This window comes from Arctopsyche grandis, chromosome 11, assembly GCF_051622035.1.
Source record: "Arctopsyche grandis isolate Sample6627 chromosome 11, ASM5162203v2, whole genome shotgun sequence".
Lineage (NCBI taxonomy): Eukaryota > Metazoa > Arthropoda > Insecta > Trichoptera > Hydropsychidae > Arctopsyche > Arctopsyche grandis.
This window is the reverse complement of record NC_135365.1, coordinates 21361202-21383854: the sequence shown is the minus strand read 5'-3', so window position 1 is coordinate 21383854 and position 22653 is coordinate 21361202. Positions and strand designations below refer to the sequence as shown.

General features: G+C 33.9%; 1 protein-coding gene and 1 long non-coding RNA gene across 3 annotated transcripts in view; one reads left to right on the top strand and one right to left on the bottom strand.

Moving 5' to 3' along the window:
• LOC143918910 (uncharacterized) overlaps positions 1 to 22653 on the top strand; it is a 101101-nt gene that overhangs the window by 14058 nt on the left and 64390 nt on the right. The gene's annotated exons all lie outside the window — the stretch shown is intronic.
• LOC143918912 (uncharacterized) lies at positions 17940 to 21645 on the bottom strand. The gene is made up of 3 exons (XR_013261164.1): positions 20292 to 21645; positions 19117 to 19329; positions 17940 to 19079 (listed from the first exon to the last, which is right to left on the bottom strand). It is a non-coding gene; the product is annotated as an uncharacterized LOC143918912 (long non-coding RNA).

Genomic DNA, 22653 nt, shown 5'->3' with positions numbered 1-22653 from the left:
CGATACGAGTGAATCGCATTCTCTCCAACATACTCCGTTTTCTATCTTTCCTCGTTATGCCAAGCATACATCATTCCTATTTAATATACTATCGGACATGCAACGCTAGGTCTATTCATACTATCCAGCACTGCAAGGCAACAGCCCGGCACAGCAGTGCATGGAAAAGACTACTTATATCCGTACTATACAGCAGCGCACGTTCAATATTGCTTGCGTCGAATCGTCGTGTCAATGTGGCGTTTTCCAAAATATTCACATACGCATGACAATACTTTCGTTGTTATGGGTGCATTCGCCAAATAAAACCGGTTTTGCTTAATACGGTACGCTGTATGCGTATATAGTAGTATATATGCGTAATGTGAATAGATCCTGTCGGTTGCTACTGTTACGTTTACGCCACGTTCAAATAACGGAACATATGAATGTTTTCATATATATAGAATACCAAAGAATACTTTTCGTACTGTTGTTAACGTGCAATTGTCGGTCTGTGGTTTGCCAGTATGAATATACCTTTATAGATTAGTTCGGTCTATGTTAATTTTTAATTCTATTTTCCCTATCCAGATGTGTTAGTATGTACGTAAAGTTACATTCGCCAGCTGGATGGACGAGATAAATTGAGATCTAGGAATTTTTCATTCAATTAATTTATTATTTTTTGGATCGTGGAATAAAAGGGAACCACTTATATTTGCATTTTTTTTTCAAAAGGTGATATATCAGATTGTCATAAATTAAGGAATGACACATATGTTTTTACTAGAAGGGGAAAACTAGAGGGCTTATAGTTATAACTCATCCTTAAAATTAGCATTTAAAGGGTCCACGGAAGGATAGAATCATCGGATTTTTCCTCAACTGCTATGTTAGCTGTTTCTATGTATGTAAAATGTATTTCAGATTAGAAAAAATTTAATGATATTAATAATGAAAAATTCAACTTTTGATGTAATATTTTTGAAGGATAAGTTCTAGATGCTTCTGATATTTTCAGATTGACGTATCTCACGACTTGTACTATGTATATAATCTAGCAATAAATTGATAACAGCAAAACATAAACATCGGGTGTTCATAGTGATTCTGATTGAATAACATCCACGTGTATACAGCAGTTGCTTATTGGATAAAATCCGCACAAACTTGACGCTACACGGTTTATTTAATTAAGGGCGACGACGCTGAAGGGCTGTCGGAGGCTTCGGAGCAGGTAGACTCCTACATATGATGACTACACGTCATCAAAAATTGAATAAGCCAAGTATATGTAACTTCCCTCTCGCTCGTGACATTTTCGCATTGTACGGTCATCCTTTTTCCCCCTTTGTACGGGATTCTGAAGGGCCTTCGTTCATCAGAGTCTAGGGGAAACTGGGTGATTCACTTCTGGGTTGGTTTTCCACCCACCCCACCCCACCTCCTCCCACTGTCCTTATCACCCACTTTCATCGCAACCTTTATCCGAATATTCAGTGCTGACGAGTTTCGCAGCTGGTGTGCAAACTCAACTGTTGGAAAATTGCTCGCACGCATTCAAAGTGTTAACTCGGTTAATGTTTCCGTCACGGGCGGGGATGAATTAGTTTAAAAGTTTGGTCACAATTTTATTTATATATATATAATAAGTATACATATGTACATGTAAGGCGACGAATTTATGTACGTTCGAAGGTGAGCCGACTTAAAACAGGTTATGTGATAATTGTTGATAATTTTTGTTGCCAAGTGCAACAATAATGCGTCAGTGCAATTTATCGGCGTGTTTACATTTTTTATTAATTATTTTTAAATTTCGCCAATAATCTTAATACTATAAATTTTTGGTAATTGGATTATTAGTCACATTGCGGTGGTCACAAAGAAAATTTTTGCCATTAAAATCGCGAATACGCAATATTTGCCACTCTAGTTCTCGTTAGTATGATAGTTATCGTTAGTATGATGGACTTTTCGGGTGCCAGATGTTCCGTTATAGAGATTTTAGTGACTTTGTGACCAGTAATCACCGAACCAAATTCTTAATACTTGGGAACGGTGGCATAGCCGATGGACCCAATTATATATTTTCACATTATACCATTTTCGGGTTGCCCCTGAGCGACATTTATGGTATTGTACATATATAAATTTATAGATTACTAGTGTTTTTACCCGGCTTCTCTCAGTATTTATAATATAAGCCGCTTAAACATGGCCAATCTAATAGTGAACATTTTATTAAATTTATTTGAATGGTTTTATTTTATTTAAATTTATTTGAATATTAATTTGTTTTTTTATTAAAATGAACGTCACGGATTCTACGAACCAAACAAACAAACATACATACAAAGTCTCTTTCGAAATTATATATTAGTTAAATTTTTGAAATTATATTAAAATAGTTATGATATTTTGGGTAGGATGTTTTTTTGCCAATTTGATGAAGAACCATTTCAACTAGGTAAATGAAATAATAATAGAAGTGGCTTTAGGCGTCATGTTCGATGCATGTCTGATAAATATCTGTTCATATTACTCACAAGATGGGCAAGTGCGTTGTTTAAAAATTGCACAATTCACATAAAACATGATTGTGGCAAAAACTAATTAAGTTTGGCGATAGCCATACCGCAATCTTATTACACTATGACGCCTAAAGGCACTTCTATTATTATTACATTACAGTGAAATCAGATAAATTGACAAACTCTGATTGGAGACCATCGACTTGGAGTCACAAATATCCAAGTATGACCAGCAGCACTACAGAAATACCCGGAATAAATTCTTTCTAATCAAGATCAACCCACGGGATAGAACCCGGCAACCTCTCGGTGGTTAGCATTAACGCAACAACCAAGCTCTATGCTGCTGGCGTCTTATTATGACTTTTTTAAAATACATAATGTATATTAGCTTATGTTGAAATATATATTTTTAAGGTTTCTTTTTTTACATTTTCATCATGGCGATGCTTTCATTTAAAAAGTGACAGACTAAATAAATATTTCAGTTTTTTTTCACATCCGGTAGAAAAATGAATAAATTTATTTTAGTCCGCTTTCTACGGTGTGTCGTTTTCGAGTTAATAGTTTGCACAGCACAATGGTGGCTCGCGATACGAGCCCAATTTAATTTAATTTAGACGACGCTGTTGAATTTGAAATTTGCATATTTTAGTCGCGCTGAAAAAAAATTGCCAACCATTTATTTGTAAGCCGCTTTGATAACAATTTCCGCCGAAGTAATATTTTTAGCGGATTATATTTTGATATTTATTATTCACGGAAAGTCCTCGGCGACGCTCAGCTTTTGTTGTGTTCGATCGTTAAAAAAGTACATCTTATTTGTAAACGAATTAATTTTTAACGAAAGCGAGCATTTTTAATATCATTTTTTTTCATATCATATACGCTTCAAATCGGTTTACTCTATTTTAAATATGAAGTAAAAATGTTTGTATTGACTTCGTCCAATGCTTGTTAAATTTTATATGTGGTTTTTACAAAAACGTAAAATTTTAAATAGATTCAATAAAACCAGTTCTTCATATCGTTTAATCGACTCATAAATTCCGAGGAATTCATATTAACAGCTAAAAACGTTATAATGTGTTTATTTTTCTAACAATTTTTGTCCACAGAATTAATAATATACGTATGTATGGATATTATATTTCGGGTATACCATTAATCGGCCCGGCAAATAAAAAGAATGCCCCTCTCTAAAATAGCTCGCACGACAGATTCGGTTTTCTTTCGGCAAATCAAACGTCAAATAGGTTTCCAGTAACAGAAATAAAATTTGACAAAAATAAATACTGACCGTAACAACCACATCTTAAATGAATAGGGCCAACCCTAACTTAACCTAACGAAACCTAACCCTTAAATAAATAAGCTATATTACGCTGCTATGTTACGATTAAAATGTAACTGGTTATGATTTCACTGAAACGTCAAATTTTATTTTTGCTACTGGCAACCCATTCGACGTTTGATTTGCCGGGCGAACGACGATTCTATTTTAGAAATGTTAATTTGACATTAAATGTCGTTTTGACATTTGTCGTGTAATTTTACAGCCGTGCCAAAAATATTATCCCTCATATTTTATATCCTTTTCTATACTTAAATTTAATTTACAGCGAAAATTCTATTAAAATTTATTGCAATACTTAAATCGTTATATGCACCTATGTATGTATGTATGTATAAGTGCGTATAAATAAAACATTTCAGCGCTTTATTGCTTCGAATTGTGTGTAAATGTGCTCGTATAAGCAAACACTGCTTATAAAAGCCAAGTGTAGGTATACACATTACACCGTGGAATGTGCATTGAATTATACAGAAGAAATACTGTATAGAAATGTAAAATAAAAAACAAATAATCGGAATCGTTGACACGCCACTGCATTCCGTAGTGCGTTCGCGATTTACAACAGTCGTTACGAATTTACTATCGCATTTTGTTAATTGTTAAATTATTGTAGATAGCCATACTTTAGCGTAGATTTGCATGCTTTCATTATATGTGTGTGTGTTTTAGTACTACTTATGTATACCTATAGAGGTAAATGAAAAGCGTGACGGTTCGATCGCACGGCAATTTACGACCGTTCCCCGGTTAATTGACAGGTGACGTACATATAACGGAGATTAACACAGGTGACCGTTTAGCCCGAATCGATCATCTCACGATCTCAAAGGACTAGGAAATATCGAATCGAACCCATCCCCGCGGACGATGACACACTTTTCGAAGGTCCTTCGAGCTGGATCGATATTTCTTTCGAAGGCTAAGCTTTTGGCTCGCGAAAAAATCCAATTTTAACCCGAGCTCAAGCCGTATACAATCCTTATGGTTCGATCTACAAGTGTTTTCGATGTTGTGGTTTTTTTTATTCTAGTATTTTTACTCACTCTCCCTTTTCGGTTGTGGTGAACTTCGATGGGATTCTGCGCAGTGGATGCTCGTTGCGTCACCAGTGACGCACTTTCCCTCGGAATTACCCTTTAGGTGTAACTGTGTCGGTGGTGTGATGGCGAGGGTGAAGTTTAGGGGGTGGTGGGTGGTGAAAAAGCTTGTTTGGCTTCGCCGTTACGATACAGCGCTTCGGCCTTTTCTCTACGTATATTTTTTTTGCTAGGAAAAAATGTGTTATCGTCAGCATTTAGAACGCCTATTTGGAAGTGAATAGGTTTTGAATTGCTTTTATGGTCGTTTAATTAAAATGTGCCAAAGAGTATGTTACATCAGTGATGTGTGTCAACCGCTTATGTACTACATGTATGTAATTTGTCAAACTTTACGTCTCTTGGGTCTTGAAAGTTTAAATATGAAAGGCTCAGAGTGGATATACATATTGAGAGTTATCTCAGTTAAGATAAATACACACAGAGATACACGGCGTAGTTTAGATAGTTTTGCACATGTAGAAACATAGCTCATTGGCTAGCGTATTATGCTTTCAACTGAGGGGTCGTGGGTTTGATCCGTGGCCCGGTGTTGCTAACCAGACGAGCTACACCAGTCGATATATGTACATATGTATATGACACGAGATCGATATTGTAGCGTGGACGTGTAGAAGGTTTACTGAGATCTGAGTATAATATGCAGCCATTAGTAGAATAGGTAGTTTATTGTTCTTGATCCGTCGGCCTGTCAACTCCGAATGAAGTACGGATCAAAACCGCCGAATATTTATACCCATTAAGTACTCTCCGCACAGCGAGATCATTGGTGTTGCTGGCCAGACCTTGAATCTACATATGTTTGTGTCTCCATACATATGTATTTTGAACTCGTCCATAGATGTCTCTATCGTATTGTACATATAGATATGTATGATTGTATTTGATGGTTCGAATTGCTAGTACTTCTGTACAAAAAAGGGTTCACCTGTAATAAAAGAAACTTAGACGTACTTCAGTATGCCAAATCTGTACCACCGCGTTCCTTCGCAAGCCTAACCCCCTTGTAGTGTTTTCGGTATTATTTTAGTCTTGTATCATCGATACATAATCATCGACGATGATTCTCATATTTGAAGAAAAATATGTAGAATAAAATTAATAAGATCGTACGAAATAATAAAGATACGCCTATCACTGCTGGAGGCCGCGTACGTGTGCCGCACTTTTTAGTGTGCTATTGCCATTAAAGTTGAGACTTTGATCCGGAAATGCAGTCCTATTATAGAATTTAATCATGGTTTTAGTTATAGAAAGTGCGGCACAAAGTTTGTAGTTCAATTCTAAACAAGTTTCGAAAGATTGATACAATTTTTAGAAAAGATTCTAAGAACCACTGCCACAATTTGGACGTCGTTCAAAATGCAAATTGACAGCTTCCTGTTAGTGTGTCTATGCCAAATTTATGTGACGTTTAATAGGTTAAAATTACGTTCATATTTGATTAATTAATTTTTACAAATGAATACACAACTCATATATGTACGTATATAATAGAACAGTGCCTCTGATGTATCTTGTGTTTTCATATACATAGGAGCAGTCTTGATTTATCGAACTCTAGAAATGAACTGTCGCTTTAGCCATACATTCATATCTGTACATATGTATATAGATATAGATTTATACTAGGAAGGCTTAACAGGCAAACCCCAATGCGCCTTTCTAGTCAATTATTGCATCATTTTTTATTGCATAAATGGCTGAATTTCGAAATACTGAAGAACACGAAATTAACTATTAATTAATTAATGAATTAATCCATAGAGACATCTATGGATTTGCACTTTTACATAATATTTTACATATTATGCATAAACCAAATTCAGATATTGGTGACATAGTGGTTAGGATGGTTTTTGCCAATTAGATAGAGGAACCGTTTCAACAATGAAATCCGATAAATTGGCAAACTCTGATAGGAAACTATCCACTTGGGAGTCACAAATATCTAAGTCTGACCAGCAGCATTAAAGATTAGCACGGGTGTGAACCCGGCAACCTCTTGGTGTATGTAATAATTTCTCAATTTGTTTATCGGTATTATAAAACCTATTTTCTTAATATATAATTTGGAAAGATACTTTGCATATACGTATATATGTAACCTTCGTTCTTTGGTTCGTAGTGTTTTTTCGATTCATAGGTGCCGATTCGATTTTTTTCGATTCAAAGGATTCGAAGTCCCCGGGGGCGAAGGCGCCTGATTCTGGTATACATATAATTTCGAAAGAGACTTACTATATGTATATGTTTGTTTGTTCGTGACAGTCAATTTAATAAAAATAAAGTAAAAACAAATGAGTATTCAAATAAATTTAAAAAAATGTTTACTATTAGATTAGTCATGTTGAAGCGGATTATATTACAAATTCCGAGCGAAGCCGGGTAATACAGCTAGTACTATATAAATTTTCATTACAAAATCGTCAATATCCTCAAATCAACATGGAAAAAGTTGTTTGTTTTTCAAATCGTTAACTTTCACTTATTCACATATTTTGTTTCGTACACATTATATATATGTACATAGATATTTCGTAAAGGATGTTTATTTGAACCATCGCTTAGGTAATTTTAATATATTCAAGTTCAAATTCATACCCTGTATTGGTCGTATGCAAATCTTCACCCCGATTTGCATAATCTTCCATAGAAATGTTCCTTGTCCGTCTTATTTTATTTTATTCCTATAGCCATAGGTGCATTAATGTATGATAAATAATGTATAATAATGAGACTACTGTACTAGATGGTATGTAAGCATACACTGGTATTCAAAACCGTACAGATACTACTATCCTAGCGTTACTTCCATTTTTGCTCCACTCACTAGTTGGAAACTACATATAATACATACATACATACATGCAGAGATAGCCTGTTTTGCTGCCCCACACAGTTTCAAACCCGATCCTATTGTGTGCGAGATTAAAATGGTTACGTTTAATAGCGCAGGGACGATGACCCGTATATAAAGGGTTGGTTTTATATAGTTCTAAACGTTTTTATCGCAGCTGTCCGCGTGGAATTATTTTTAATTAAGCGTCCCCTCCCCCCATTTGTATTAATTTCTCAAATAGGCTAATCTTATTTAAATTAATTCGTGCTAACTTTCTCTAATATAATGTTCAATTCATGAGGTGTTCAATCACAATACGATTCTGTAAAATTTAAATGTATAATATGTATGTTCAATACGTTAGTGCAAATTATATGGAATCGTTTACCTTGTTTGTTGGGTATAAAATTTATTGTGAATGTGTTAGGATTGCTTCGAAGTGAAAGTTTGATAAAATTCTTTTCATAAGATAAATGTGTAGTTTGCTTTCGACTGTTCTTAGCTCATCTTATCGGTATGCATCTGCTGATTCTCTTATTTTCGACTCCTCGTTTAATATCAATCTTCAATCTTAATTATTTAAATCTTAATCGATGCTAATGTTTAATCTCAATCTTCAATCGATGCTACTACTGAAATGGTAGCACACTATTCAGCAGTATATGTAGTTTGGTGGTTGCGTTAATGCTAATCACCGAGAGGTTCCCTGGTTCTAGCCCTGGGTTGATCTCATTTGAAAATAATTTATTCCGAGTATTATCTGTAGTGTATCGATCATTTTCCAATATTTCTGATTTCATTATTGAAACGGTTCCTCATCAAACACCATCCTTCCTACCATTTATCACCACTATTTGAATTTGATTTCAAATTAATAACCTATAAATTTACATATGTACAAGTTTTATACCTCAAAGGCAACCCGTAATGGCATCATGGGAAAAAATAAATTTTTATTAAAAATAAATGTTCATTTCTGTCATTTATTTATGATATATGAAAATAAAAGTAAACGGAATATTATTTATGATTATATTTTTCAAATTTTGATTGAAATTGAATTGCGTATAAAAGCAACATATTTCGAGTCAAAAGTTAATACAAATAGCATTTTGCCCGTTGAAAAATCAACGTTTCAACTAAGTATACTTATGACTTTTATTGTTATAAAATATTTTTTTTTTGTATCTGTAAATGAATTGAATTAAATATGCAAATGTTCGGACAATTTTGCATGTTTGAAAAAAATTTGTCCCCAATAGTTATCGACCAAGTGATTTTAATCTATGATAAATACACGTCTCAGATAATAATCTCATATCCGGAAACAAATACGATTAATAAATAATTTTAGTCATTGGCGCAGAATGACTAAATTGTCTTCTTACGTTAAATATTTTTTCTTTTGTATAATATTTTTTGCTCCATCCCAAAACGTGAATCACACAAATGATACCAGTGGGTAGACTCATTGTTATAAGAGAATTGTATAATATAAAAGGCATATTACGTTTTTTTCGCGTTAACACTCTTAAGTGTCTTACATATGTAGATAAATGAGTCATTCAGTGTAATAATAACTCATCGGAAATGTCAGGTAAAATGTCGCCTAGATATTCTACATCTACAACACGACTAAATATAGTATCTTGGCGTAGCATAAACGGAAACAATGAAGGCAATACACTCATATGGTACTGTTATTATGAATTTCAATACCGGTTTGATTTGAGATTTATAACTATCGGGTTTTGTATTGGCGCCACTTTCAAAATGGCGGCACGTACTAGACTCGCAACTAATAGAGTTGTTTTAGGTATAGTTTTATGAAACTTTTCACTTAAACTCGTCAAGTTTGCTCAACGGTCGTTTCCACTTGTAATAGGGTACTTAGTGGCTGGTGCTTTTGCTATGAATGGCATAATCAGATAGGATCATTATCTAACTATGTATATGTGGGTGGGTATATATATAATTGAATCTCCTTTTAGTTTGTTCAGGGCTTAATCTATTCCATCGCATTTTAATCAAAAAATGTATATACATACATATTAGGCACAGTGACATTACAGAATAATCGTCACTGTGACCAGACATATAAGCACAATACAAATACTATATATAAGAATATTAGCAAGACATCTATGTTATAGATAATAAATTTTTGAAATCATATTCAAATAGTGGTGACACAGTGGGTAGTAACTGTTTTTTGATGGAGGAACCACTTAAATAATGAAATTAGATAAATTGGCAAACTCTGGTAGGAAACGATCGACTTGGAGTCACAAATATTCAAGTCCGACCAGCAGCATTAAAGATTATACTCGGAATAAATTCTTTTCAATCGATTTCTGCTCACGGGATTGAACCCGGCGATCTCTCGGTGCTTAGTATCAACGCAACCACTGAGGCATCCTGCTGTATACATACATATATCCATGGATTTTTCGTGTGAGGAAATAAATGGTTGGATTTTTTTTTTATGTGGTTTGAAAATTTGCAAAGCGTCGCCCAATTTGATAGTTTTTTTTATGCTGACCATTGTTTATATATGTATAATACTAGTGACCCGTTGCTCAAAAATTCGTGCTTCTGGTTTGTAGGTATACGCAAAACACGTCCGACTGTGTGCGTGAATCGTGCCATCTCGATCGCTCTGCCGGTCTTTTTCGCATAACTCTTCAATATGCGAAATGTGCTCTATTTGTGTGATATTTAAGTGTGAAAAAATATTAGTATCGTATCCGTCACGAACGATTCATAATAAATATTCTGTTTATGTACATACATATGTATATGCTAGTATTATACTGACGTATTTACAATATGAACTTTGAAAATGATTACATTGTATGTTATGTTTTCGATTTTGTAAATTTGCCTTTAAAATTTTGAGGTTTAATCCTTTTTGGTTATTATTATTATTTTGAACGAAAAAGTTTGTTCAACTTTGATACAGCGTAATGTTTGAGATTATCATCTTTAAATTTGTTTTGCGTCGCAGAAGATTCATGTATTTATTTATATAATATAATATATGTAAGATCGAAATATTGTAAATATGTTCTTATATAATAACGTAAACATCACTGAGTAAGAAATACAAATCACGTTTTTTACTTACCGTAGCGGAGACATCAATTTTTACTTAATTTGACCCACTGAATTCGAATATGACAATAATTTGTTTTATATAGCTCTCGTTTATGGGATATGATCTTTTAAAAAAATTTATATTTTTATATATTTTTGGCTTTTTTAGTCTTTAGCTCAAAATCTAGCATTGCTGTGGCAAAAGTGAGTAAAAGTAAATAAATAGTCAGATGTTTCCTCTTGTAATTTTCTATTGCTTTAAAATACTTATAATTAATTATCTAGCGAATTTTGCCAGTTTTATATTTCACCACGTTCACAAGGATTGGTTTTCTCAATATCTCAATATTCAATCTCATCTTAATATATTATCTGCTACCGTGCTCTCTTCGGGCTATCAAGGGGATGCAGCGCGTCGCAGATGTTCGTAGAGGGGGATGGCCCTACTTTGAGGCCATTCTCAGTATGAGAGCAGCTTCTCTACGTTGTCGCGTATTTTTGTCGCTTAATTGTCTTCTTGCTGCCGCGTCTTGTCAATTGCACTCTTCACTCTATGTTCGGTGGATGGAACTACTCCACCGACCACCTTAAATAGACATTAAATTGGTTAATTAAATAATAATAATTATTCTTATTATTATTAATTATTAAATATTATTATTGCTATATTTTTTTATTTGAACGTATTTTTAATTGGAGCGGTAGATGACTAAATGTCCGAAAATATTTCATATATCTTACTTTATTTATCTACGATATGTGAGGTAAATATAATTAATTGAATTTAATCTAATATACATATGTATTTGCTTATCTTGAAGACCTCCCAAGATTGTTATGGAAATCTCACACCTTTTGCAATATAATCTTGGCAGTGTAATTTATGCGATATTATTTCAAGTCTTTATTTACATACATACATATGTATACTGTGTTTTAACCCCGTCGGGTTGATTTACATATGTATTTATGTACATCCGTATTTTTTAAATAAGTTCCAATTTTAATAGCGCTTAGTAGAGAAATCGAATAATCGTTTTATAGTGAAAATATCCGGTTTTTCTAGATCATAATAGATATTATGTGTATGCAGTTACTATTGACAGTGAAATTTTATAAATCTACGCCATATTGATAATGTACCAATAACTATTTATATATAATATGTTACCTATGAATTTTCCCGGTTCATAATCTTGAATGCCTGCTATCTACTGTATGTACATACATATGTACATATGTATATATCGGCGGTCGATAACTCCCCATAATTTATTATAGTAAATATATTTATTGAAATAAAATATAAACGCTTTGAAAGCCGATAAAAACATACTAACCTTTCAATATGTATACCTGAATCGAGTAAAATTTTGTTTATTCCATTGGAAATAGCAAATATTTTTATAGTTATACTACAGTCAATTTATAAACGTTGGTTCAAAATCAAAAATCATCGCAATTTACTTCGAAAGTTTTATATGGTTGTTGATGTATTGGTTTGATAAAACAGTTGACGCATTCATGCACTTAATAAAAACTGTCAATTTAAAGACTGCGCATGCGCATATCGGTGTGACGTCTGTACGAACAATCAGTGAGACGAAATAAATACGTTTTGTGTACTGTTGATGTACACCTTCTAGTTGTCCATCAAACCGGGTACCAACTACCGATTTAGTTGATGTGTATTTTCAGTTATATATTTTGACTAGTTGGAAAGTATTCCGTCTAACCCACGTGAGTTGATTCATGTGGCGAATTACATTCCAACTGGTCAAAATATATTACAGCTGAAAATACACATCAACTATAAGTTAGTACCAGGTTATATGGGGAGGTTTGGTTTTCGTGAAAACGTCATTCGACTAGTAAATTGAGTTGGAAAGTCACATTTTTGTTCTGAACACATTCTTAGAGTTATTGTAATACGGTACTCATTACCTTTATTCGTAACATTTAGCAAATATTAACGCATTATTGAATTCTAAAACTTTCGTAAAAACATCAGAGCTGTCAAACATCAACTGTTAAATTACAAATGGCGCAAATTGTTGAAAGTTTCGCTTGTAGAGTTTAATTTACTAGTTGAATTGTATTCAAATATGAAATATATTACAACTGAAAATGCGCCTTGAATGTAACATATACATATGTACATACATCGACTAGTTTGTTTATGCACTAGCAAAGTTCACACCGTACCTTTATTCGTAATATCTAGCAAATATGTATATTATCAACGCATTATTGAATTCTAAAGCATTCGTAAAAACATCAGAGCTGTCATTACTCAACTGGCGCACATTGTTGAAAGTGTATTTGCGTTTGTAGAGTTACAATTTATGTACTAGTTGAATTGAATTTGAATGTGAATGACTTAAAACGCCAGTTTATATATACATATGTACACTTCGGCTGTAACATATGTAGATAAAATAATAAGATTCGCCATTTCGCCTGATTTCGGCATGATCATTATTCATTTTACTTTTTTACAAAATATTCAATCTTTTTCAACTATGTACATATGTACATATATATACGTGTTAAATCTACGGGGAATTCTTGTTGAATGTTCAATATCTGGTTTTAGTACTGTATTTTTTATTTTATTTATTTTTATTTTATTGTCACAAATCAATACACACTCGCCATTACAGATTTGCTCCAATGCGACGGGTGTACGTTAATGAAATACATAAACAATCAGAAATCAGAAATACAGTAATACATACATATACAATCAGAATATATAGAATATAACAATAATGAAATACATAAACAAATCAGAAATAATAATCATAGTGACATCTATGGATTTCAGATTACTGTGTATAATTTATACAAATTATACACAGGCAGATTTTTGTGACAACAGGATTAGATTTTTTTTAATACCAATTTTCAGGAACCGTTTCAGCAATGATCAGATAAAATTGGCAAACTCTGATAGAGAAACGATCGATTTGGAGTCACAAAACCCCCAAATCTAACCAGCAGTGGCGAGGACACGAACCTATGACCTCAGTGATGCTAAATATATACGCTATCACTAAGCCAAACTGCTGGCTATTGATTTTGAGCTTCTACGTATGTACATATGTCCTTTCCTACCGGGAAAATCTTTGTTTGAATTGTATTACAGTACATTTTCTCAACTTTTCAATACAATTGTTTTATATTTTCATTATTTTATTCACCGATATATCCACATGTGCGATGTATACGGTTTGCCTTGCCGCTTTCAGACCGCTCTGAAGGCCAATTGCTGGCAATTAGCGAATCGCGGTTTGGTCAATTTGAAGATTCGCTCCGTCGCACAGCGGCAGTGGCGTCCGTCGAGATACAATTTATTTCGGTATAGATCCACAGAATCCCGATAAAGAGAGCAAATCGTGCCCGCACAATGGAATGTGCTAAACGCCGCCATATCTGTCCACTCGAGAAGTGGCCATTAATTGGTCGGTGGTCTGGCGCCGTTCTGAATTACCCACAAGGCGTTGGAAAAGTCTGCGAAGCAGCATCCGCCATGATTTCAAAAGAAGATAGGACCGTGTATTCACACACACTGTGCATTTTCTCAAGGTTGTCGTTTTTCACGTTCGAATGAGGTTTTTCGCGATGCACGTATAATGTAATTTTTAAGGTCATCTTTGTGTGTGTGTGCTCACAAGGTTTGGTATTGTACGAACAATTAGGGCGAAAACACAGAGTGGTGCGTGTTTTTTTAGATACTTTTAAACATGCAAAAAACGCAGCACCCCTAGCCTCTATACGTGGTACACAGTCCCAAAGATCACCCCCTGGAGTGTTTTCGGTGATATTTTATCTTTGTATTTATCCTTGCTTAACAGTGATCGATAACGGTGAATCCTATATTAGAAGGAGTGTAGGAGAAACTTTATTATTAATGATATAAGATACTAGTGTTGTACCCGATGATATATCATCGCATGGGTGTTGACATATTAAGTTATTAAATAAAAAAAATTAAAATAAATGTGTTTGATCCCCACAAGGTCGATTTTTTTTCAAATACCTTTTAAATATATTTATATTTAATTGTTCAATATGAAAAACAATGCTAAAAACTGCCTACCTACATACACATAAACAATATAAAACACCGATTAAAAAAAAAAATTATTAAATAAATTTTCAATAGATGGTGGTAAATTACATATTTCTAAATTATTTCGGTTTATTTGTCTAGAGGAAACATTGGTATAGAACTGTATATATATGTACATATATATAAGCTCTTTTCTTTTGTTATTATATCTTCGTATACGTTTTGGCTGTGACGTACATATACATACATATATGTCGGATCGAAACAACTATTATAGTACGGCGAGCCTCATCTCAGACAGATAGTCTACCTAGGTATGCCGTGCCGTACGATTCTGTGTGTCTGCGCCTTTAGTTGACGTGATATTTCAAGTCAGTGTGTAGTATTGCGGCGATGCTATAAGACTAATGTATGAAATTTTGTATAAATTCCCGTAAATGACTAAGAAACGAAACAGAAGCGACATACATACATACATACATATACATATACTGTTGTTTACTGTTATTAAATTGTATGAGTTTGTTTTTACATATTTACATAAGTTTTGATGTCTAAAGAGGTTGGTTCCATTAGGTTCAATTGTATATAATTATGTGTATTTGTATGTATGTATGTATACCTGAGTATCCGGAAAAAAGGCAAACGGAGCTGGGCGGGGATAAAAAGTCTGTTTGGCGAGCTGTGATCTATTTTTGCCGATGTTATGCGAAAGCCAAAGAATTTTTGGCAGTCTGATAGAGCGCACATGTATTGGATATGACTTTTGTGTGTTACCGCGAATGCGAAAATATTTTCATATGGGAATTTTTTTCGAATGGATTGTTTATTAAGCGAGCGAATCGCATCCGGCTATTTATTTTTGAGTGAAATTTAAGCCAGATTTAATTTGAAGATATACATACATATGTTGATGAATTTATCTACATAATGTTTTGCGGTAATTACCGTCTGTGAATGTAATACAATATTTATTTTTATATGTACATATATACATACGAGTCTTATAAATCGATGCCGTTTGAATGATAGAACAACTGTTAAGGCGCAGACACAAAATTGTACGGCGCGGCATGCGTGGGTAGACTCCAGCTGTGATAGGGCGTATTTTATGTCATTGTTAATTGGTACGATCTTAAGTTTCTTCAAATGTGGAAATCACCGCTATCGATCACTGTCAATACGAGGAAAATATATCACCGAAAACACACCAGGAGGTGAGTTTTGGCCTGGAAATATACATATTAGGTGTGCTAGAATCTTTTATTCATGTGAAAAATTATCTAAAAAAGACATGTGCCGCATACCATTCTGTGTATCTGCGCCCTCAGATTAGCCGATGAATAACTGATGATTCCCAATCGCGCTTTAAACTATGGGATTAATAATTAATCTGTTTATGTAAGCGTGACTTTACCAGGCATAAACTTAAGATGTACAAACTAAGGTCTGGCTAGCAGCGGGACTCTAGTGGGACTCGAACCTGTTACTATTTTGCTTGAAAGCATAATATGCTAACCACTAGTCCACGTTATTTGATAATATAATATCATTGATTCAAATTCAATATATAGTAAATCTTTACGAAAAATACACACATATTTAGAGTATTCTAAGTGGTTAGCATATTTGTACCAAGCAACAAATTCGAGAGAAATGGTGATAGGTTGCCAATTTTGGTGGAACCGTTTCAATGATGAAATCAGATAAATTGACAAACTCTAATAGGAAGCGATCGACCTGGATGCATATACAATACATATATCCAAGGTCTGGCCAACAACACCGGGCCAGGGATTGAGCCCATAGCATTATATGTTGCTGGTTGCTGCTAGTTATGACTTGAAAACGGTACTTCAATGAAATATTTCATATGCAATATATCATTATGTATCTGAAGTATAGTAATGATCAACAGTCAGTCGTAAACAATTTATTCTGAAAGGGTTATTACGGTCCATAAAAGAGCCTTGATTTATAGTACATATAGTTTATTTCATGTAATTTTTCAATACACAGCTTTATTGTTTTGGAATTGACTTAAATGCGGACGTCCATCGGTTTAAATACACCATAACATTTTAACGTTTAACCCACGTCGATATTATTTTGATTTTTAAATGCTTTTTATTATTACTAAATCATATTCACAATACACCTTATATCTATTTTAATAGCTACTGATCTACTGATCATTTTCTATTTTATAATTTTAATTTAATTTTGTTAGCAATCACGGTATTATATTATTCTGATGTTAATTGTACAGCATAATAGGAAAAAGAGCTCAAAAACCTATTTACAATTTCCTACGTCGATATGAAACTCCCCCAATGTATGTATGTATGTAAGTAGATACTTATTGTGCACTTCCTCGACAAATGCTTATATTGGTGTATAGACTTTTTACACGTGCGTAAAATTCAAATTGAAAATGGTCCCTAAGCAGGATTACAATAAATTTGCCGAAACCCGATACGAGACCAAGGAGACCTGGCCATCTTCGCAGATGTAATTCTAAACCTTCGGCACGCGAGCGTGGAGTTTAACCGTCACGCAGTTTTACTTTCGACCTTTTTATTTTGCACTAATGTCCTTTGAGCGAGGCATCCTTGTCGACTGGTTCGCCTAGTAGTCCTGGAGTTCGCAGAAAAGGAACTGGTTTTCTAAAAAAAAAAGATTAAATGAAAGGAAAAACAGGATCGAGATGTTTCCTATTATGGTTACAGGAAAATTGTATGAATATATTCTTTGATTTTTTTTGACTATGCTTTTGATGTACATATATTAAATGGATTTTTTCAAATTTGTGTTATGGAATTCTTCTGGGTAATTTCCTGTTGTTTCAGTTAAAGGGACAGAAGTCAAAAGCTTACAATTTTAATATACATACAACCTTTTTATAATCGATTTAAGTAGTTTAATTCAAACTGCGTATTGCCCGTTGTCGATCAACACATTAAATATTGCGATTTAAAAGTCTAAATCGTATCATGACAGATATTTTACTTTAGCTCTCATTTTATTCCGAATGTGACATAATGTAACGTTGAATGATATAATTATTAGATCAGTAGAATGAATGTTTTGTGACAGTTTTTTTATTTTATTTTATTTCATAGAACATGAACACTCGCTTTTACAGAACGGTCCAAAGCGACGAGTGCACTTATACAGATACAATACAATCAATCAATATATGTATATAAGCATTTTATACGATGCGAATTTATACAAACATCCACAGTGACATCTATGGAGAAATTTTTGCAGCATTTTATAATCAAATAGGCGAACTTCAAGATGGTGAGATTAGCAAGAGAGATAGGAAAAGAGATGCAAATTTTACAGGAACCCTTTCAATGAAAATCAGAAAAATTGGCAAAGTCTGATAAGAAACGATCGACCTAGAATCTTAAACCAAGGTCTGGCCAGCAGCAGGACTCGAACCCGTTACTACTCTGCTCGAAAGTAAATTATGCTAACCACTAGTCTGTTAGCATAATTTACTTAAAATAGTATTTGTTTAAAATATTATGATCGTACGAATTAACAATGACATGAAGATACGCCCATCACAGCTGGGGTCTATCTCAGCAACTTGTGCCGTAAAATTCAGTGTGTCTGCTCTCCAAGTCTATTCGATCAATCATCGGCGGCTTTGCTTCGAGTAGCAGTTAATATCAAATACAAGGCCTAATCTTCGACGAAAACATATGGTAAATCAGATTCAAACCACAAGTTGATCACAGTTAATCACAGTTAAACACTGATTAACGAATGTGTGTGACATAAATCCTCCGCAGTGTAACTTTAGTCAATGTCATCACATAACCAAAGACCTTCGTTTGATGGATGCTTTTCTTATAAAAACCATGCTATTTTGCTCTCTTGCTTTGAACACTAACGGAGAGGTCTATTTTTATTTGAAACGCATCCGCTCAAAGCCGATGTGCAATTTGATTACCCACAAACGACATTGATTTCATTTTAAATTTGCCTGGGGCTTAAGTTCGATAAGGGCGAAAACACACTGAGTGGGACGTGGTACGTGTTTTTTTAGATACTTTAAAATATGCGAAAAAACGCAGCACCCCTAGCCCATATTTATGGTACTCAGTCCCAAATATCACCTCCTGGAGTGTTATCAGTGATATTTTATCCTTGCTTGACAGTGATCGATTACGTTGAATCCCATATTTGAAGAAATATAGGAGAAACTTTTCGGTTGCATATGGATATGCATACACGTGCGACTTCCCAAACATATGTGTTCTGCACGTGCACAGCGGGAAGCCAAGGACACATGCCGTCCCATGCCACTCAGTGTGTTTACGCCCTTAACCCTTTGGCTGCTACGAGGTTTTTCAATGTCCAAGCGAAAAATGCTAACATTTGTAATTATTTTGAAAAAAAATAAATATAATATTTTTTTTTACATACTTACTTCGCCGAACACTCGTAATTTTTATAATACTTTATATACATTTTTAAGAAGCAGTCGTGAACTCGTGCTCTCTCTTTCTGTTTTGCTTTTACATGCGTGCGTGCGAAAGAGATACCTACATATATACACTAAATAAGTTTTGACGATTGTTTTCCGAGGCTTTATTCTTTTCAATAATCTATTTTTAGATATCGATGTATCCTTACAACATGCGATATATTCGAAACAGGTAGCGGTCTCTCTCTCTTTCTTTCTTGGTTTTAATTGTGTACGTATGAGCGAGACACACAAGGATGCGAAGGTTCTAATAATCAAATAATTTTTCAACATGTATCATAAACATTTTGTATGCATTTCAGTTGCATTTGATTGATTGCATGAATTCGTGACGTCTCGTGACCTATATAATTGAAAGCGGATTTCTATTGTTTTTTGCCATTTATTTTAACTCTGCAAAATGATATCGGACAGTGAAAGTGATGAAAGCGAAATAATAGCTCCTCGCCGAGGAACTCGACAAATCAGCAGCTCTACTGATTCTGAAAATGAATTTATCGATAATAATCAATTCCCAAGTAATAACTCCTTATATGACATTGACAACGAACCCGAAATTTACTTTGATGATGAACCCGAAATTGAAGAGCTTTTATTTAAAAAATTGATAAATATTTATAAAGCTTGATTGAAAAATAAATATAAATACGTATATAAAAAAAATGTTTCGTGCCACTGATGCGCTGGTGGCTCAAAGAAAGTATTGAAATACGACAATTAATGACGTCAACAACGATCGTCGTAGCAATCTTCGCCGATTTCAAAACAACGATTTATCGTTGTTGTAGCAGTCAAAGGGTTAACCATATATTTTCTATCTGCCAACTACGAGATCAGGCCCGTCTTGTCTACTACGACGGTTTCGATTCATATCTTAAGGCTAATTTGATTGAATTGAACCGAGTTTTGAGCCCTGAAAGTTCTTTGACTTGTATTTTCTATATTTTTATGACATCTGAAGTGTATGCAAGTGCAATGCACCTATGCATAATATCATTTAGTGCGGGAATGTCGTTTCGCAGGATATCGATCCGGTCCTGCTGCGAGAGCATTGCGCAATTTTCATTATCTGCGATCACACATAATGGATGCTCGCACACGTGTATGCGTACATATAAACGTAAAGATGTTCCAGAACTATTATATGTGCTGTTCATTGCTTTGAATGCCTCAAATTTTTGGTATTGCGTTGGTATATAATATATATTTAGGTCACACGTGCTTATGTTGAGCACACTGCAGTATATCTGCTGCAGATTTAATGTCGTATGAATGTTTTTTTTTGGTCGTATGTGATGTCGTTTAATATACATTTGTATGTCGGTGTCTAAAGTCGTGACTTTTTTCAAACTGAAACGTTGTATGTATGCTTAAAATTGAATTGAATTGACTGCATTCTCATATTGGTATCTGCATTTGGATCAAAATGTGATGAACAGGTATTTAATGACATAATGCATTAGTTATTATGGAGTGTTTCACATGATGTATGTTTGTATCTCAAGTCAAATGTCAACTACATAGATCGATTATTTAGATTCGTGTTGTTAGTAATTGCTTGTAAGTATTTACTTGTGTGTGAATTTACCAGGTCCGTTTATATGTACATATGTAGCTGTCAGATTGGCAATTGTGTAGTTAATTGGACTCATTCCACCGGCTGTTTGTCGATTATATGACTACTGAAGAGGTCACCAAGTGTTGGTAATTTACACACAAATACTTGAACTGTTTGTTTTTGGCATCTTGCATCTTATTTTGATTTCATTTTAATTTCGGAAGTATCTGACTGATTTGATGAATTTAATACTTAATATTAGGACTCAGTTTTTATATTTTCCCATGATGCCATTACGGGCTGCCTTTGATCGACACTTGTGGTATTAAACTAGTATATATATAAATTTAAAATCATTTTCAAATAGTGGTGACATAGTGGGTAGGATGGTTTTTGCCAGTTTGATGCGGAACCGTTTTAACATTAACCTTTCCACCGCGTACGACTACTATACATGTCCTAGCGAACATGCCCTCAGCGCGCGAGGCACGCATAGATGTCCAACCTGTATAAGAGCCGCCTATTGTGTTAAAATTTTATAACTTGGTTGAAAATATTACTAAATGTATACTTTACCAAATTCAATAGATGGCAGTAGTCAAAAAAAAAATAAAGGTTGTAAAATTCAAAAAAATATTACAACCTATTTTTATAGTCGAAAACGCGATAGCAAAATCCGCAAAAAAGCAGCCGCGTACAGGGCATGTTCTCTAAATTTGGTGACGCGGGCAAAGGGTTAAAAAGAGATAAATTGGCAAACTCTGATGGGAAACGATCCAACGTATGTTTGTATTCGTTTGAATGTTTAGTTAATGTATTTCAAATATATGTATATGTATCTGCATATATATATAATTATATATTTGGAAAATTCTAGCATGGGACATAAAATGTACATATAATTAAGACGAGAAATTAAATTGAGATTAAATTAAATTGGGACTTAAGACGTAAAATGCACATGCTAACGCATTTACCTCCCCCCCCACTTGACCCGCGATGGCCAATTACATTTCGTTTCAGTTTCGCATTGAATTTTGGTCTAGCAATATAGCATTGTTCGTGCGTATAGCGGTTGGTAGAATTTGACTTTGATTTTTTGTTAGTTATTATTTATGGAATACGTATATATTTTATATTAATTGAAATTTATATTTTTTAGACGATAATTCTCACGTCATGTTATGGACAGCAAAACTTACAGTAATATTATTACAGACCTCGCATTTAATTACATATATTATAATAATAATATATAGTTAAATAAGAAATAATTAAAAATAAAGAAATTATTACAACACATTGCACGAGTGCGACAGCATGCTCGGTTCTCGTAAATCTCAACACTACATCGGATCGACTATAATAACATCCATAACTCAATTCCACACAATATTCCAGGTATGGATTTTCGTTGTATATATGTGCATACATATTAACATATATGCTGACGATATATTATGTTAAAATTGGCGTATTATGCAAACGAACGTCGGATACGCCAAATCTCATTTTCAACTTGAACCCTTCCACCGAATTACTTTACATTATTGTTCAACAACATCAACAGGTTTAAACATACCATTAGGCGTATCTCCACCGTAACTT